The sequence below is a fragment of the Rousettus aegyptiacus genome, unplaced genomic scaffold, assembly GCF_014176215.1.
Source record: "Rousettus aegyptiacus isolate mRouAeg1 unplaced genomic scaffold, mRouAeg1.p scaffold_m13_p_5, whole genome shotgun sequence".
NCBI lineage: Eukaryota > Metazoa > Chordata > Mammalia > Chiroptera > Pteropodidae > Rousettus > Rousettus aegyptiacus.
Genome location: NW_023416308.1, coordinates 69,076,179 through 69,095,467, shown reverse-complemented (window position 1 = coordinate 69,095,467; position 19,289 = coordinate 69,076,179). Strand labels below are relative to the sequence as shown.

The 19,289-nt window shown below is 40.0% G+C and overlaps 1 protein-coding gene across 6 annotated transcripts in view; it reads right to left on the bottom strand.

The window, feature by feature from the left end:
• The window catches only part of RAB30 (RAB30, member RAS oncogene family), a 72,269-nt gene that overhangs the window by 21,847 nt on the left and 31,133 nt on the right, over positions 1-19,289 (bottom strand). For 2 of the 6 annotated variants that reach the window (XM_016160336.2, XM_016160337.2), the window contains one exon: positions 861-990. The exons of 3 other annotated variants lie outside the window; for them this stretch is intronic. The gene's annotated coding sequence lies outside the window, so the exon portion shown is untranslated. Of the gene's footprint in view, positions 1-860; positions 991-18,425; positions 19,061-19,289 lie in introns of those variants that run through there. One more of the 6 variants, XM_016160338.2, reaches the window with a different exon arrangement.

Below are 19,289 nucleotides of genomic sequence, written 5' to 3'. Positions count from 1 at the left end.
CAGCCCATGCCGGGCTGTACACATGCTACCAGCCATGCTATGGGCTTTGGTACATGGCATTTCCCTTGTCTGGGACAGCCTCCCTCCCACCCTTTCTGCCTCATGAAGTCAATCCTTTAAGGCCCAATGCAACCATCTCTTCCTGAGGTTTACACTGATCTTCCCCAAATAAAGTTAAACACTTTCATCATTCCTCTGTCCTAAAACTTCACTCGCTGTATACAATTATCTGCTCAAATGTCTGCCTCATCCTTGATGGAAGGGATTATATCTTTCAGCTTTATTTTCCTACCCATGGAACAAAGTTACGCCTAAATGTCTACTCTAGAATTAAAGAATTCATGGTCATATTGCTTAAGTGAAGGCCTTAGTTTCTCCAATTGTGCTTAAAAGAATACTTCATGTTCTATTTACTTCAGAGGACTGCTGTAAAGATTATGAAAAAAAAAATCTATACAAAAGATTCCTGTTATTCATAAAGCCCTATCCTAGTGAAAACAATTGTAATATACTGAGTACATATGCTAGTACTGTGCTAATTACCACAGAAAATACAGAGATGAGACAATCTCTGCCCTCAAGACCAACATGAGAAAAGTTAAAACAACAACAACAAAGTTAAATTCAATTTGAATCTGCAGCAGAGCTCATTTCATAAGGTACAGGCAAAACAAGCCTTGGTAGACTCTGGAGGAGGAGGAGGAGGAAAAGGAACACTTGCCCCTGCAGCAAGCCCATTAGGGGAAGGATGCTTGAAAGAACTAGAGAAGCCCCAGGGTCACTCCTACCAGCTGAAGCACAAATGCCTGCAGGGTTGCAAGGCAAAAGGAGAGTGCACTGCACTGAGATCCATCAAGTACCTAGAGGAGCTGATTTCCTGGGTGCAAAAGTGATTTCTATGTGGATTTCAACTGATCCTTGGAAAGATGACTGAAAACTAAGCTCCATGCAGGTGGCAGTTCATGGGGTTCTGTCTCAGTTCATAGGACCCTGAAGGAAAAAACATTTCTCTGTCAAGAACCTGGGTCCAAAAGCAGTTGCTGAACTTGTTATATACCAGACACTGTACTAGGTCCTTTATGAATATTTCCATTTGTTTTCACACATCCGTGAGGCTGGTATTTATTAATATGGTACCTATTTTTCAGGTGAGTCAACAGAAGTTAAAGGAAATTAAGAATGTATCCAGAAGTCAGAAAGCTAACAGCCAGCCCTAAACTTCAGAAGAATATGATGTCATCAAAAGAACTCTAACTTTGGAACCAGAGAAACCTAGGTTCAAATCCTGACTATATTGTCTTCTAAATCTGTGTCTTCTGCCAAGTAGCAATTTTTTTAGAGCCTTAACTTCCCCAGCAACAAATGAGGCTAATAAAACCTATATCATATCACAGAGTTGTGATGCTTGAAGGAATTAATGAAACCCCCAAGAACAGTATCTGGCTTTCAGAGCTCCCAACTCCTCAATATGACTCAAATTTTCCATGGTCTGGTTTCTGCTTTTGTTATTGCCAGTGTTATCTCTGACCACTCTCCTTACACCCCATGCACTAGGCTCACTGTATTTCTTCAGTTTCTTAAACATCACTGCATTTTCTCTTCAGACCTTCATATATACTGTTCCTTCTGCCCAAAACATAGAACGCAACCTCCCCTCACTGTCCACAGCCTAGCCAACTTTTATTCCTCCTTTAGATCTCAGCTTAAACATCACTCTCTCTAGTGCACTTCTCTGATCTATGAGGGAAGCTGGGCTCCCCTGCTATATGGTCCCACGATACCCTTCCCCTCTCCTTTAGTAACACTCACCATGCTTCTCTGTACTTATGTATATATCTTTCCACACTCTAACACCATCCTTCAGCACCTCTGCCCTACACACACGCACATGCACACGCGCAACCATGAGTGGCATGAGAGTAATGAACTGTCTGGTTGAGCCATGATCCCAACCCATCTCATTACTGTCACTGTCATCATAATCATCTTACTCTATATTATTAATTCATTTCATCCTCAAAACAATCAGGTGGACACTATTAGAATCTTAAATTGACAATGGGGACACTGAAGCATAAGGGAAGTTATATAAAAAGTTGTTAAGGTCCCACTTAATGGTAGGTCCCACTTAAACCATGGAGCTGGAATTCAAATCCAGACGGCCTAGGTCCAGGATCCATTTGTCCTTGAACTACCACCTTGTAGTGCCTTTCACAATACCTGGCTTATGGTAGAAGCTTAAGAAAGATCAGATGAATCGAATCATGAAGGGTGAGTACTTAATAAATGTGATTTCCCTTCTCTCCTCCTCTACCTTCAAATCCAAAACTCTACTGCACTATAGTAGTTTAAATAGGAATCAAGGTCAAACTCTGGGAAAAAAAAAACTCAGGGACATGATATGTTAATTAAAACTCAATAAAGCTGTTAACAGTGAAAAGAAAATAAATCTCAGAGACAGGCACAAGGATAGTAGAAAGCCATGAGGTTCTGTGGACCACCATGGACCATAACTCACTGCTTTCCTAAGTCAATGACACAGAAGACAGAATGGGGCCACATTCTTTTTCTGTGCTTTGACTGTTTGCCACACTTTACTTTCCATCTTTGGAAGAAGTCAAGAAACGAGCAGAGAATCCAAAGGAGAACTCCCAAAGCTAAAACCTAAGAAACGGGGCTCCTAAAAGGTTAACAGTACCTAAATTATGCATCTTCAGGCAAAGAAGGTGAAGAGTTACTTGGTCAGAGTCAGCACTCATAGTCAAGTCTCATGTGCTTATCACCTGGAGCAAGACACAGATAAAAGTTAAAGCCCTTCTACTCTGTTGAGCTTTTTTTTTTTTTTTTTTTTTTTTTTTTAAATTAAACCTCTAGGGAAAACATATTTGGTCTCTTTAAAACTGCGGACTGGTTGGAGCTAAGGCTGGACTAAAAACCCCGGGTTACTTGCTGCAGTTACTGTTTTATTTCTAATAAAAAACACACTGCTGAATGATAAGCTCAGAATATTCTCTGGAAACTGCACTCTGAGGAAGCCCTTCTGTTTGGTAAGTAAGGTAAGAGCTGAGGCATCGCTGATCACCATGTGATGAGACAGCTTCCCAGGAAGGGAAATCCATTTGGAGGCAGTTACTTACACTCGGCCCTAAATGGACAACAAAGTCGCACTTCGTGTGGGGAGCAAACAGTCCCAAGATGTGCTACTGGCCAACTACTATTCTAAAATTTTTGTATGCTATTATTGTTAATAATAATAATAGCTAATACTTATTCAATATTTATTATGTAGTAAGTTCTCTTCTATGTGTATCACTCAGACAACCCTACATGTATCCTTACAGACAACCCTATGAGGTAGATACTATTATTATCATTCCTAGCTTACAGAAGAAGAGACTGAGGCACAGAGACGTTATGCTGAAGTCACACAGCTAGTTAATCTTAAGGCTGGAATTCAAACCCAGATCCATCGAACTCCAAAGCCTGGCTCCTTCTGAAATAGGATGCTGCTGCCCTCTGCCTCGTGGTCGACAGTGCTGCTATAGTTGTCATGAGGGCCAGAGGCTCAGTTGAATGGAACCCTAGAACGCTGTGAACTGTAGCATTCCAGAATCCTCCTGCTCTGGAAGCAGCACACTCACATCGATAGGGCCACACAGATTCCAGATCACATGAGCGCTCGCTGTGCCCTCTGAGCCTCATTTAGGAGATGGACTCAGACTTTTCCCTGCATACTCACAATTGAGTCATCATTCATCCGTGTAACTAAGTACTGGGCACAGGGAATATACACAGGAACACTATTCAGATAAACAAGTAAAATCTCAAATATCATAATCACCACGATAGCTCTAAATATATGCATAAGATTCAGAAAGGAAAAATAGGCAGGTAAAAAAAAATGGGTAAAAAAAAATGCTACAGGAAACAAGATGTACTAGGAAAAGGTTAAAAAGAAAAAACGTTCTAAGTAATTTGATTTTGGCAACATACACCATTTATCAAAGTGACCTTTAAAATAATGTATTCGCTGTTGTACATAAGAACATTTTCCCCCCTGCCCTTTCAGCTCCATGTAAGAGATAAAATCAAGGCTTCCAGTGAACAGAAGGCCAGGTGCCTGCCTCATCTTCTAACCCAGGCCCCTCCCCAAGAAAATGATATTTTGAGAACTTGTCCTTGTTCAAAACCCATGTATCTCACTCAGGTCCTTTTCTCGTTCAGGGTCTGTAATTGAGAGGGTTGGGTGCCTAGGTGCCACGGCCCCTTCCCAGGACAGAACGTACTGCCATTCTCTCATACCACAGAGGCAGCATGATAATGAACTTAAGTGATCTGAGTCTGAGATCTACGGAGAAACTACAGAGCTGTGTAGTGTCCTCATCCATACAATTGGGATAATAGTAGAACCTATAATATTAGAACCTATATCACTGAGTTGCTTGAGAGGTAAATAAGATAATTTATGGAATAGTGACCTTTTTAAAAATAGAATGATCAAATGTTGTTTTCTTTAATCTTTCTGATAAGAATCATATAAACAGAGGGCAAAACATATAGCCAAACAAAAGGAGAAAAAAGAATCACCTATAATCTCTTTCCCTATCCACACTCCTAGGAATAACTACAGTTAATATTATGGTATACATCCTTTTAGTTTTTTATTTACATATACTCACATCTATATGTTTATTTTATAAATTTATGGATTTTTTAAACAAAAATAGAACCATAACATTATACAAAGTTTTTTGTTATTGCTGCTTTCTATAGATCATATTTTCCCAAAACCTAAAATCAGAACTCATGGTCTACAAACAGAGACCATCAGCATCCATTCAACATTTGCTCCCATGACTCAATACTCAGGAGTGACATACCTATGAGAAATACTAAATACTATAACCCAACACTGTAGATTTAAAAGGTTCTGAAAATTCTCATGATAAAGAAAACCAGCTAATTTTGTTTAATCCAGAATTTACCAAACATGATTTTATCTCAGAATTCTACTATCGTATAACATCTTTTAACATTCCTTGCTACTAGGGCTCCATGAAACATTTTATAGCATTTGTAATCAGGGCTACCGAGGTAGGGTTGCTACAAGAAGGCAGGAAGAGAGCAAGAAAGAAAGAGGAGGAAGGAGGGAAAGACGGAGAAAGAAGACACCCAGTTAAATCTGAATTTTAGATAGCAACAAAGAAATTTCAACATGTTTGTTCCAAATATGACATGGGACATGAATAATTCTTTAGTATAAAAGTGTGACCCAAAGCTTGCATGGAACACGCTTATAGTAAAACATTATTGTTTGTCTGAAATTCGATTTTAACTGAGCATCCTATATTTAATCTAACCCTACCCAGGGAAAATCTGAGTTGTCAGGTCTAGTAGAAATGGAGGCCCTAAGCACAACACTAGGCCCACGCAGAAGCTATGGATGTACGTGGGCAGGGCATGAGAAACAAGACGCGCCTGATGAATTCAAAACAACCAAACCAAGAAATAAAAAAAGGGCAACAAGTGGCACTGAAGAAGGCATTACTAGCCTGGGGTTCTTTAAAATGTGAGCCAGACTTCAGGGTCTGGGCTCAGACTGGCAGATGGATGGGTTCTGCAGGTGAAGTCTCTCCCTCCTGGACAATCCAGAGCACTGTGGACCTTCCTCCAAATATATCTCCACCTGTGCATCTGCCTGGTGGAGGAGGCAATGTTCTACATGTCTGTTGCCCCTGCTGTCCTTAAGGACAAGAAACATGCTTCAACAAGACACTCACATCTGCATAGCCCACTGCTGTGTTCAAGATGTATACACTGAATTGAAAACATTTGATCCGTCTTCCACTCTAACAAGGTTCTGTCTCAGGAAGCTCATTATTGCATAATTACTAGAAGGCAATTACTAAACATTACTATAATCAACTGGCTGTAAGCTCACTTGCTTTACATCAGCTGCTAATTTCATGTTATTGCAAGGTAATTATTTGCCTTGGCCAGGGATATCAAACACCTACCTGTGCCATGGCTGCTCCTCATTCACCAGGTCATAATCTCCAGCCCCTTATCCATTCCACAATGGTTTCACAGATGTGATCTAATGTGGACCTGCCAACAGTCTCAAAAGCTGGTCCTTATTGAGGGTTTAGATGACAAAGTGACTTACCCTAAGTCACACTCTAGTAAGTTGCAAGTTGACCTTTGTATCTTAGCCACCTAGAACTTCTCTCCTTAGCTGGAACACGCAATATTTTCCTGGCTTCTTGGGTATTTGGAACATAATTTGAACGCTTACTATGTGCCAGGAACTGTGCTAAATATTTTCCATGTATAATCTTATTTACTCTTCCAACAGCCTCATTAGGTATTATTATTATTCCCATTACACAGATAAGGAAATTGAGGTTCAGAAAGGTTAATTTGTTCAAAATTACACAGCCAATGAATAAAAGTGCAGGATTCAAAACCAAGGTCTTTCTGGGAAAAAGTTAAATTGGAACTCTATCAAACTCCTTATACTAAAATAAATTCCAGATGGAGTAAAGATTTGGATTTAAAAAATTAAAGTATTAAAGTACTAAAGGAAAGTATGTATAAAATCTTAAAGTGGGGATTACTCAAAATCAAGGCCATAGAATAAAGAGATTGTCCAATTTGAATAATTAATTTTTTAAAAATTCTATATGACAAAATAATAAAAGATGAACTGATTAAAATATCAGAAATACAAATAACTAAGGGCTAACATCCTTAAATGCATAGGGTTCCTACAAATCAATAAGAAAAATCGAATGACCCAATAAAAAAGATAGGTAAAGGACATGAGCAGTTTATAAGACAGGAAATAAAAATAGCACATATATTTTTTAAATGATCAGCTTCACTCATAAGAGTAAATCGAACTCTAATAAACTTAAAATTCATAATGATAAATTATAATTATAAATTTTAATTTTAAATATAAATTATAATTTATAATGAATGTATAATCAGAAACCATTTTTCATCTCAGACTGGCAAAGTTCACTCTGCATGGGATAGAGTGTAGAGAAATGCAACATACCACTGGTGGGAGATAAATCAATGCAACCTCTATAGAAGGCAATATTGATTTAAATCAAGAAAGACTATTACAAACCCTCTGACCCAGCAACTCCACTCCTAGGAACCTATCCCACACTTATACTGATACATGTATACAAGGATACAAGGAGTATGATATTCATTACAACAATATTTGCAGCAGCAAATATGAAACAACCTAAAAATCCATCAGCAGGAAAATGGTTGTACGGACTTTGGAAACTATATATCAATGTACCACGCAAACTGCTATTGACATCTGCAAGACGTATTAAGTGAAAGAATCAAGATGAAAAATGGTGTGTATGGTATGAATGGGGGGCATATAATTATTTATCTGCATGTGCATAAAATATTTCTGGAAGGACGCAGAAGAAAACTAGCAACCATGTACCTCTGGGGAGGCTACAGTACAGTATCCAGCTCTTTCTAGGAAAAAAAATAACCTTGAACTCTTAACAAATTATACTCTGCCCTTCCATTCGGTCTACAGTAGTGCTAGAAAAGCAAGCCAGTTTTCCTAACATAGTGAGAAAGTCCCTTTTAAAATCATCTGGGGTGCTCTGTTTCTAACTTTCTGTCTTTTTCTTTGTTCTACTACAGCCTTTTTCATGTGACAGGGAAGGACTGTTCCACTCAGACTCTGGGGTTGTTCTTTGCAGTTAATGGTGGCTGTACCACTGCTTCTTCATTAAACCATATCTCAGCACAGCAAGTCCCTACACAGTGGATTCATTCTTTCATACCAACTTCCCTCAATACCAAGTGTCCACTATATGACAACCAAAAGCAATGGATAGAAAAATAGTTTATTTCTGTCACTAATAAAAATAAAACTCTTGCACATTTGTATCACGTATTACTACTCAAAAATTACTTGCACTGCATTTTACACAGAATCTTCCTGAAGAATCAGGAGGAGCCTGTTTTTTTCTCTCTATGCTACAGAAAGGGGATTTGAAATCAAGTGTGACTTGCCTTGGGCCATGTGGCATGCTAGCGACACTCAGAAGAACATACATGGGTGTCCTGACTCTAAATCAGAGCTGCTGCTAGGACAAATAAGGTCCGTAAAGATAAACCCTTTCTAAGCAAGGTCATGGGAATAACCGCCAGGGAGGCTGACATGAATCCATCAATGGACGGGCGCTCAAAAGCAGCCCTTGGGAATATTTTTAAATACAAGTAAAAAATAAAAATAAAAATAAAAAATAAAGTAGACCTGAGAGCTTCATAACATTATTCTCAAAAAGGAAGACAAGAAGACTATCTTATTATTTTATTCTTTCTATATTGTCTTTTATATTTTCCTATTTACTAGAAATACACGATAGATTTAGAATACCGAGACATGTAAGGAAACTGAAAAATCAAGCTTTGAAACAACATTTAATCAGCATTAACCAAAGCAAATGCATAAATCATCTTGCTAAGGTAATAGGGATCTGTCACCTTTCACAGTGAGAAGGCACCACTGCACTGAGCACAGATTTGGTGTCCTACAGAGGTGAAAGGAGAAGGGGGGGGCACTGCATTGGACCCACTTAGGACCCCATTCAGTTAACTCCACAGGCAGAGATCATTTGCTTTTATCATAGTGCATGGGTGAAGGTGCTTGACGGTCTTGGGTGCTCCTGGAAATACTGGCACCTCGTTTTCTGCGGGGAAAGAAAGATACCATTCCCACTCATTAATCCCTTTCCAAGATGAGTGCTTCTGTCTGCAAAACATGTTTGTCGAGTTGATCTCAGAAAGGCCTTTCCAGACTCAATTTGCTGTTTCTATCTTCTGCACAAGCAGACCAGCCTCCTCCTGTTGTGCTCCTCCAACAATAAACAATAGCACCCGCAAAGAGCTAGGGGCGGGGTGTTTGTCCTGCTGCACTCCCTGCTGTGTTCACTAAATCAGGAACTGTTTCTAATCTTTCCTCTGCAGCAGCCTTCCTGTGCCTGTCTGGAGGGGACCGGAAGGGCCTCCTTATCAGCATCTTCAGTCTCCCCCACCAGACTGAACATACAATGCAGCCTGGCCAGGTAGCCAGAGGTCAGGGCTTCGGCCCACAAGTGGGCTCAAGGTTGCTCTCTGCCAGAAGGACTCAAGGCCTACCAAGAACAGAGGTGTCTCCTTCCCTGCCAGAAGACTGTTACTCCATGCTGGACCCTTATCAGCTGTTTAAACAGATTCCTTCCTCACTAGAAGCAGGAGAAAAGTGAAAGGGAAGCAAACTTGAGGAATTCTCCCAAGTTTGTCTCCCGTTTGTGCCAGGTCTTCTGTCACTCAAGAGAATGACTATTTGTCTAGAGCGAACGTGCTTTACACAGACCAGTCCATTTCATCCTCGAAACAGCTCCGTTGGGTGGGATTTCTTAATTACCATTTCTATCAATTGGCTTTTACATCTATACAACACCTCAAGTTTGCTAAGTGCTTTCTTGTAAATTATTTTATCTGCATCCTGGCAAATTCCAATATGGAAAATAAGGTAAAAATTATCCCTCAACATGGTCCCCTAACACCCACACACACAGAGCATGCCATAAGCCATCTGTTACCAAGGCCTGATTTTCTGTCAGATATGTAGCTTGAATTCCCCCTCTGCTCCACCTTGGTCTCCACTGCACCCATCTGGCTCAGGCCCTCATCAACTCTCATCCAACAGGTCTCCTGCAGACTTCTAACCAGGTGGCATAACTCTCTTCAATACCAAGTTTTCAATACTCATCAAAAGGCTTAACAGTGTCCATAATCTTTGACCTAGCAATTCTGCTTCTGGGGATTTTCCTAAGGAATGATTCCAAGATGTGAACAAAGATTTATTCACAAGAAAGTTCATTCCCACATTACTTAGAATAGCCTCCTGAAATGGAGAGAGGCGTAAAACCTCCATCCAACAATGGAGAAGAGGTTATACTTTTGTAGAGCCACATGATGTAACATTATGAAAAATACACACGGAAGGAAACACATTTTTTAAATGCTTACCTCTGCAAGGTAGGATTATGCATAGTTAATTTCCTTCTTTATATATTTATATCTTTTCTAAATTTTCTTCAATAAATATGACATTTGGAAACAATACACTTCGTTAAAATATCATAGGAGCTCAGCACAGGTGAGGGAAACATAAGACAGGTACACATGTACACACCATCACACAGTTCAAACCTTCCCTGCAGTGAGCTCACTGCTGGGGATTCATTTTAAGGAAAGAACTAAACAAAATGGAAACGATAAATGAACAAAAATGCTCACTATGTCTTATCTCAGAGAACTGGAAACGATCCAAATGTCCACTAGTTCAGTGTAGAACATCAATACCATGGAATGTGGGGCAGCCCTTAGAAATGCCATTTATGAAAACTATGTAGAAATGTGAAATAATGTTGACAATAGGCTATAAAATAAAAATAATGCACAAAGATGCATTTGTCAGGACTACAGCTATGAAAGATAAACATGTATGTGAACAAGGGCATTTCAAAAGTAAGAACATATGTTGTATTAGGATAATGGGATTACAGGAAACTTTTAAGTTTTCTTTTTTTTTTTTTTTTACAAGTTTTTAACATTTTGCAGGTACTTCAGGCACATTTTTTTTATGTTAGAAAACACAGAAAAAGGGAAAATAAATTACCAAAGGGGACATAATTACTGTCAGTATTTTGATGTGCTTCTATCTCTTTTTCCCATGCACTGGGTGGTTCTGTTTTGTTTCCTTTTTATTACAGTAATCATGTTAATGTTTCCCTTAAAGTCGTTAAAAAATCATTTCGATTTTTAAAAAATTAGTGAGCTACACATAAAATCTGTAAGAGAACATAGTGGAGGGTTTTTTCAAGTGCTGTCAAGAGAACTGGCCTAATTTAATGTCTGTTTATAACAACAACAACAACAACAGCAGTAACAGCAACACCCCCCCAACAACAACAATAGCAACAGCAACACCCCCCAAAAATCACACCATTGTGACAGAACAGATGGATTCATCAAAGTTCCTAACACCTGCAGAAGACTCAAGCCTAGTTCAGTAGCCATAAACCAGGACTGTGGAGAGTACTGTGTTACTAGGTTGACATATTTGAAAATTAGAAGGAATTTTGTCAGACTTTGAAAACAGAAAGATACAATGATGAACAAAATTTTCAGATCAGAAAAAGCTTGAAGGGAACAAATCCAGTTCGTCAGTGGGTCCAGAATATTTAACCTCCTTTACATGTCTCATCTTTATTCTCCGGTCCACCTGCCCCTATCTTCATTGGTTCTAACCTCTCATACCTGGGCAGCAGCTGCCCTGCTCTTCCCGCTTTCTCTGTCTTCTTCCTGCTTTTCCACTCATATGCAGCCCTTCTTCCACTCTATCAACATCCACAGGGCTAACTTACATCCATGCCACTCCTCCTGGAAGAGTAATGGGGGCAGGGAAAATCACTGTCTTGGTGATTTGGGGACTCAGCTCCCGACTAAGTAAGTGTGGGCCATGGAGAAAGGAAGAGGGTGGCTGAGTTTGCTGTCCTCACTGAGGGGCTCGGTTTCCACGGGAGTGTGATGCTCTTGTGCTGTTCAGACAACAGGGCCGCTCAACACAAACTGACTATTCATCTCTTACCTATGTGACAACCAAAGACTGCCCTCTGCTCCAAGGCTAGGGGAAAAGCTGCTGCACTGGGCTGGCTGAGACATGACATGCCACCATTACCATAATAAACCTCACTAAGATACTCCTCACTTCAGGGAAAAATGAAATTCTCCACTCTTTGCCTTTGATGCTTTTAGAAACTAACCCTTGTACAAGATGCAATGTGACTCATGGCAACCTTTCCAAAGAACTAATCATTTCCACACTTAAATATCCTCAGGGCCTCCCAGCTGCCTACACAGAGCCATCTGAGAGGAAGTACAGTGCCCTGGTAAAAGGGGTGAACTTTAGAGCCAAACTGTCTAAGCCTTCGTCCTGCCTCCGTCTTTATGAGTCATGTGACTTTGGGCAAGTTCCCTACCCTCTTGGTGCTTATGTTTCTTTATGTGTAAATAGGTGTAATAACAGTTCCTGTCTCACATGGTTGTTGTACAAATTAAAGGAATAATGCAATAAAGCATGAAGAAGAGAATCTGGCATAGGGGAAGCATTCGACAAATGTTGAATGCTGCCTCTGTCATTGCTACCATTGTAGAAAGTTCACATTCCCTAGCAGAGCACGCAGAGCCACCCATGACTCAGCCCCTGCTCTTCTCTCTCTGGCTTTGCTTCTCATGATTTTTGACTTACCACCACCACTGTGACCACACAGCCACACCATGCTCCCAAAGTGTGGACCCTGAGGCAGGGTCATCCTTCCACCCCTTTACTCTCCTTGCTGGCTGATGAGCAGCCACATACCTCTGAAACCTTCCTTCCTCCACCAAGTGAATTAGCCACTCCTGCCTTTGTGCCTCCATTACGTTCCACAGACACTTTACTATCCTCACTGCTTTCTGTTTCCTGCTTCCTCCACTAGACCTGAAGGACAGAAGCCCCTGTGAATTCCTACCTGTATCCTCATGGCTGGCACTTAGTAGACCCTAAATAAATATTAAATAAATGCAAAAGAAAAAATGATTAGGACACACAAAAGCTGGGAATACTTCTCAGAGAACCTAAACATCAGGATGAGGAAATCAAACCCAACACACTGGGAGCCTACAGAGGATTAATTGGCAAAGATCATATAACCAAAGAGAAGAAAATTATCATTTCCCCAGAGAAAGCCAAACCTTGTTATAATATAGTGTTCCTGTGTGTATTGGGGAACAGGGGACAGAATACGAATAGAATAAATAGTGTTTTTCTTCAGAAAAAAAAATAAATCATTTCTTCAAAAAAAAATATAAAGTCATACCTGACTGGAGAGTACTTTTCACTTTCTCCAGAGTGTAGGTTATTTAAATATAAAATGCTGCAGGGGACCCAGATTGCAAGAAAGAAAGAGAACTAATCTTTGTTGAATGTCTATGATGAATCAGGTACTTAAATAAAGTGTGCTGGACACAGAACTATTCACTTTACATGCATTATCAAATTAGAGAACACAAGTCTTCAACAACTTTGAGACATAGTAGTAGCCTCACCTTTTACAGGAGAAAACAACATATGCACTTATTTTATACATTTGTACTCAACATCTACTATGTGCAAGTCACTGGTCCAGAACAAGGGTCACAGGGAGAAGCAAGCCAAGTCCCCTCTCGTAGAACATTCATTCCAGGGCAGAAAATAGAGCAATGAATGAATGAAGAAATGACCATACACATAAATAAATGAGAAAAATATCAAACAGTGACAAGTGCTAGCAGAGAATTAAAATAGGAGGAAGGAACAGAGGCTGACTAGACAGTTATTTTAGATTGGATTGTCAGAGAGGGCCTCTCTGAAGTGGCTATATTTAAGATGAGATTTGAATACCAAAGAGCCAAGCACATGAAGATTGAAAGAACAGCACTGCAGACTGAAGGGACAGCTAGTGCAAAGGCCCTAAAGTGAGAACAAACTTGGCATGTTAAAGGAACCAAAAACAGAAAAGTGAGGCTGGGTGCATGGTCAATGAGAAGAGGCTGAGAGACAGACGCACGGCAGGTCACACAGAGCTTGGTCAGCCAGAGCAAAGCGTTTAGATTTTATTCTAAATGCAATGGGAAGCCACCCAGGGGGTTTTAAGGAATGTGGTGCAAACTAATAAACATTTTTTAAAGATTTTTCGGGTCTCTATAACAGACAGTATTGTGGTATGGATACAAGGAGACTAGTTAGGAGGCCACTGCAGATACTCTAGGTGAGAGATGGTGTGTCTTGGATTAGGGTGCTGGTAGTGGATGGAGATGGAGGGAAGGATATAAATGTGGGAATGGTTTTGAAGATAGAGAAGACAGGACTTGCTGAACGACTGGATGATGATGGGGAAGAAAGAACTAAGTCAAAAGTAATGCTCAGATATTTTGGCTTGAGCATTTCGGGGGAGACAGCACCACTTACTGAGGTGGGAAGATTGGAGGAAGAGCAAGTCTGGAGTGGAGACAAATTTAAGAGTTCTCTTTCAGCCATGTTAAATTTGCAATGCCTCTTAGATATCTAACTGGACATGAGTCTGAAGTTCTAGGGAAAGTTTGAGGATGAAAAGACAAATTTAATGGATATTAGCAAATAGATATAAAGAGGATATCTATGGAAAGTGAAAAAACAAAGAAGTAAAGGGGCCATGTGAGAACATGGGGCACATCACATAGAGGCTGAGGAGAGAAGGAGACTTGTGGAGAGCACAGAGAGATAGGAAGAGACCCACAAAAGCAGAGTTTCCAAGAAAACAGTGATGGGCCTTGTCAAATGCTGCTGAGAGAACAAGATTAAAACAAAGCAGTGGCTTTAAATCTGGCAACATGAAGATCACTGGTTGATATAGACAGGAGTAGTCCTGGTGGAATGATAGGAATTGTTTAGAGTGAGGGGAAGAAGTCAAAATCAAAACTATGGACAACTGTTAAGTTTTATTGAGAAAAGGAACAAAGAAACTAGAAAATAGCTAGAGGAGGATATATTGGCAACAGTTTAAAATTAAATAATAAATTTACTTTGCAATATTTAAGAGACAAAATTAGAAAAGTTTTTTGGGATCTGTTTGTTTTCAGATAAGAAATATTAGAGCATGCTTATTTGCTACCAAGAATTATGTGATGAGAGTAAATTTAATAACGGCTAAGAGAGAGCATAATTCCAAGATCAAAGATCTGTAAGACTAATCGTAATGGAGTTTATAATGTGCCCGAGGTAAAACAATTGGGAGGCAGGGGGTTGGGCTATGAATCTAGGTCTATTCTGACTCGAGGTGCATCTTCTTTCCAGCACATGCTGACTATAATACACATAACCCAGCAGTATTTGCAAAAATCCCAACTCCAGTCTGTGAAGTGACTCATAACAGAGATAGATGACATATTTAGAGAACCTGTGAGACAACACAAACACACATGCTCTTCCTTTCTGTAAGCAAGCTCTGTTCCTCACACAGACTTCTATTATTGTATTTTCACTCAAATGTCATTTCTTGCACCTCTGGCTGTGGTCCTCGACTGCTGCCCTTTTATGTCAGAGTGAGCTTGAGGAGGGGACAAGGACACATATAAATCACAGTGCAGTGTAAAAAAGGACACTGTAGGAAGTAAATCCTCCAAAGACTATACAAAGGAGTAAAGAGATTTTTTTAGATGCCGGTTGTGTATTTATACTTGGCAAAAGTGGAGATAGAAATTAAGGAACATGATCATTTTGTTTCCTTTCTCTTTACATGGCTATCTCAGGAAGCAAGTGACCATGGCTGTGCCAGAAAGTGGCCTCTTGTCATCTGTTTCCCATGCCCACTCCTGCTCTACCTCATGATGGCACAACCTCGCCTCTCCAGCCCCAACTTTCTCTCATCTGGATTCCCATTATCTGTTCTAGTTTCCTTCTTCCTTCAGGACAACATAGATGCCATCTCTCCCATGAAGTTTTCCCTGATCCCTCCTTCTCTGAACCTTTGTAGTGCTAAGTACTAGCTCTTGGTTTTATTGCCCTAAACCTATTCTATGAGAGTAAGAGTACTTTTAGGTAGGAAATTCAACACAATCATTGGCCATTGTAACTTGGAAAGGTCGCTTAGTACTGGAAAAAATCAGATGGATTTGAATTGAAACCGTGGCTCTGTTCCACCTCTGACAAGCTGAGTAATCTGAGGCAAGTCACTTTCTGAGCACCATCTAGAAAATGGGAATACTACTACTTACCATCCACCATCTGGGTACATGTCTAAAAGGTACTGGACAGCTCACTCTTCTGCTTAAAACCCTACAATGGCTTCCCATGGTTTTCAAAATCAAATCCAAAACTCTTTAACATATTTACCACACCCTCCCAACGTCCCCAGCCTTACTTCTTACCTAACTCACATTTTATACTCCAGTAATAATGCATTCCTCATGATATTTCTCACCGCACGCTTTTTTTTTTTTTTTTTTTTTTTGGTGCCTTCAAACTCTGCACTATTATTCCACCTTGCTCAGGCATCACTTCCTGCAAGCTTTCCTGGTTTGTTACCTTCCCCACTTACACAAATTAGTTTCTCTCATGATACCCTGACCACAGCTAAATCATTGTAGTTATCTCATTGTTAATAATTATTTATTTACAGGACTATTTACTCAATAAAATCAGGGTTCCTTAGGGGAAAGAAATGAATTTTATTCATCTCTGTATTTCTAGCACAGTGCCTGGTACACACAGGTACTTACTTCTACTTTACCTTTCTGATGCTCCATTTGTTCATCTATTAAATGGGAAGAATATCATCTACTTGAAAGCTTGGGATTAAGGTTAAGTATTCAAAGCTAACCACAGTGCGTCTGGCATACAATCAGCCTTCAGTACATTTGATTTATACTCTCATCATCTCCTGGTTTTGCCTTCCTGTTCTGTCCTTCAGGACCAGGCTCTTACACTGGCCTTGTGGCCTTGCTGTAAGCCCTCTCCCCAATCCATAACCCTGAGCAGTGAGGGTCCCAAGCTCCAGACCTGTCTTGGCCTCTTACCCCTGCGAGTGCCCTCTGGACTCTGAGGATGACTCAGTTAAAGCACCAATGCAGTATTGCAAACATTTCTTGAGCACTTTGTGCAAGACAAAGTCCCAGATGGAGTGGAAGTGAGACAACATCTACAAGGAATTTATGATCTACTAGAGGGAAGGGGAGAGGTAAAGAGACAATCTGACAAATAAAGGCCCTGCAGTTCAAAGAAGAAAAGGTTATATAGCTCTGGGGGAAGACCTGAAAGCCTTGGAGGAAGTGGCATTTGAACTGGACCTTAAAGGATGACTTTAAACTGATGGGCTGTTTCCAGAGTTGTGTGTGTTCCATAAAACACAACACTAAAATGTCCTCTTCCTCAGATAAAAATTAATTTAAGAGATGCTGCCTACTACATACCCTTCCAGGAGATTCGTAATGCACAGTAGCAAGGCTGTGAGAAGTCTTGAGGTAAGGAACCCTATTTAATTTTGTTTAATCCAGCACCTCGAATCTGACCACTAGTTCTCTATTTTCTTTCCCCCTGGAGGATTACTGCATCTTGAGGAACATCCTTTAAGAAACGACAAATTAAATGTTACCCTTGCAAAGTTATAAATTTGCAACAGGACAGCTCATAGATAAATCCTAATATCAGGTTTTTTTAACAATGTAATCAGCAATTTAAAAAATTCTCCTGGCGGTTTCGTCCAAAGAGAAAGAGCAATGAAAGACCATGAAGAACTAAGTAGCTGTGGAAAAAAATCTGCTCCTTCTCCAGTATGAAGTGGAGTGTAGACCACAAGCCTTTCCATCAAGGGAGGGAAATGACACAGCTCTGAGTCCATTCCTTCTTTGGTAGGATGTTTACACTCCAAAAGCCACCCTCCCTCCCTCTCCAACCTGCTGACTGGGTAAAAAACACCAGACTTGAAAGCAAAGGGAACAACATTGCATAACAACGAGCCAGTGGACAAGGCATGTTTTGCTCCTTAATATTTACTGAACAGTAGTACCCATAAAAGACGAGAAGGGACATTGTTTACTTGTCTGTCCCCACGCGCTGGAAGCACAGTGCTCAATGATCCAGTTTGTGAGTTAACAAATGTTTACTGGGAGCGAGGCATTGTGCTCATGATTCAGAGAAAAACAAGACATAATCCTACTCACAAATCCTATTTCACAAGGAAAAGAGACAGGTAAACAAACTGCAATGCAGCACACAAAGTGCAAGCAAATAATTCTATAATAAGAGGTGAGTACGAAATGCCAGCAAGGCACAAATGCAGGGACTCCTGGACTTTGCTTAGCCTCAAGGTCAGGAGAAAGGCATGTTAAAATAAGGAGATTCCTCTTAGCTCTCAGCAGATTGGAAGTTTTGAAGGCAAATATATATAAATGAATAAAATTTGGTTCTACAGTTGAGTAGAATAGGATAGGATAGAGCAAGACTGGAAAAAAAAAAAAAGGGGCAGTCAACCAGAGACTGTGGCACACAGAACAGCTGCATCTAATTTCACTTACTCCTGAAACCCACAAAAAGTTGATAGTGCATTTTTACTTCTTTTTTTAACTTTAATTTTTTAATTTTTCAATTAGAGTTAATGTTCAATATTATTTTATGTTAGTTTCAGGTGGAGTGCTTTTTTTCTTAATAACAAAACTGTCATAAGCACAGGGAAAGAGGAGACTGACTGAGCAGACTCAAGAAATCTGACTCCTAAACCAGATGCAGGGAAAGCTGAGAATTCGGCCAATTTAAACCACAGAATACTCACCAGGCCCAGGACCGCCATACTGTGTGTACCTAGAGCAGGAATATAGGACGCTACAATAAAGACAAGAGTGAAAGCTGCTCGTTAAGAAAAATTGGATCCCTAGAGCCTCTCCCCACTGACAGGATTCTAGAGGCTTGGTCTCTGGAGAGCATAAAACAGAAAAGTCTCGTATTTGCTTTAAAATCATGGAGAAGGGGTCGAGGGATACAGATGAAACAAAAATGTCCATGAAGTGATCACTGGTAATCCTGGGAAAAGGGAACAAGGGGGTTCGTTGTACTATCCTCTTTACTTATGTAAATCTTTGAAATTTTTTATAATAAAAAGTAAGTGTCTCTGGCCCAGAAGGACCCAGCATATTTCAAGGGGAACATCACAAAGACAGGGCACTGTGTCTACTGAAGGTGGAATGCCACGCATCCCCCTACCCCGTCTTGTCTCCTCCTGAGACAGTTGGGTAGAGCCGCAGTCTGCAGAGTGCAAGATTCATCCCAGGTAAATGCACCCTAAGGAAAACCTGAAGGTGTTGCCTCAGGGGGTCCCCAAAACAGCCTACTCCAATCATGCTACAGTGAGGCTCAGAGTCAATGATCTCCACCCCATAGTCAGTTTCCTTTTTTTTTTTTTTTTTTGGACAGCTTTATTAAGATATAACTCACATAATCAATTCACCTTTTTAAACTATATAATTCAATGGTGTTAAGTATATTCATAGAGCTGTACAATCATCACCACTGGGATGGTTTATTAAAATATAATATTAAGCTAAATTCACATATTCAATTCACTCTTTTAAAGTGTATAATTCAGTGGTGTTTGGTATATTCACGGAGTTGTATAACCATCACCAAAATCAATTTTAAA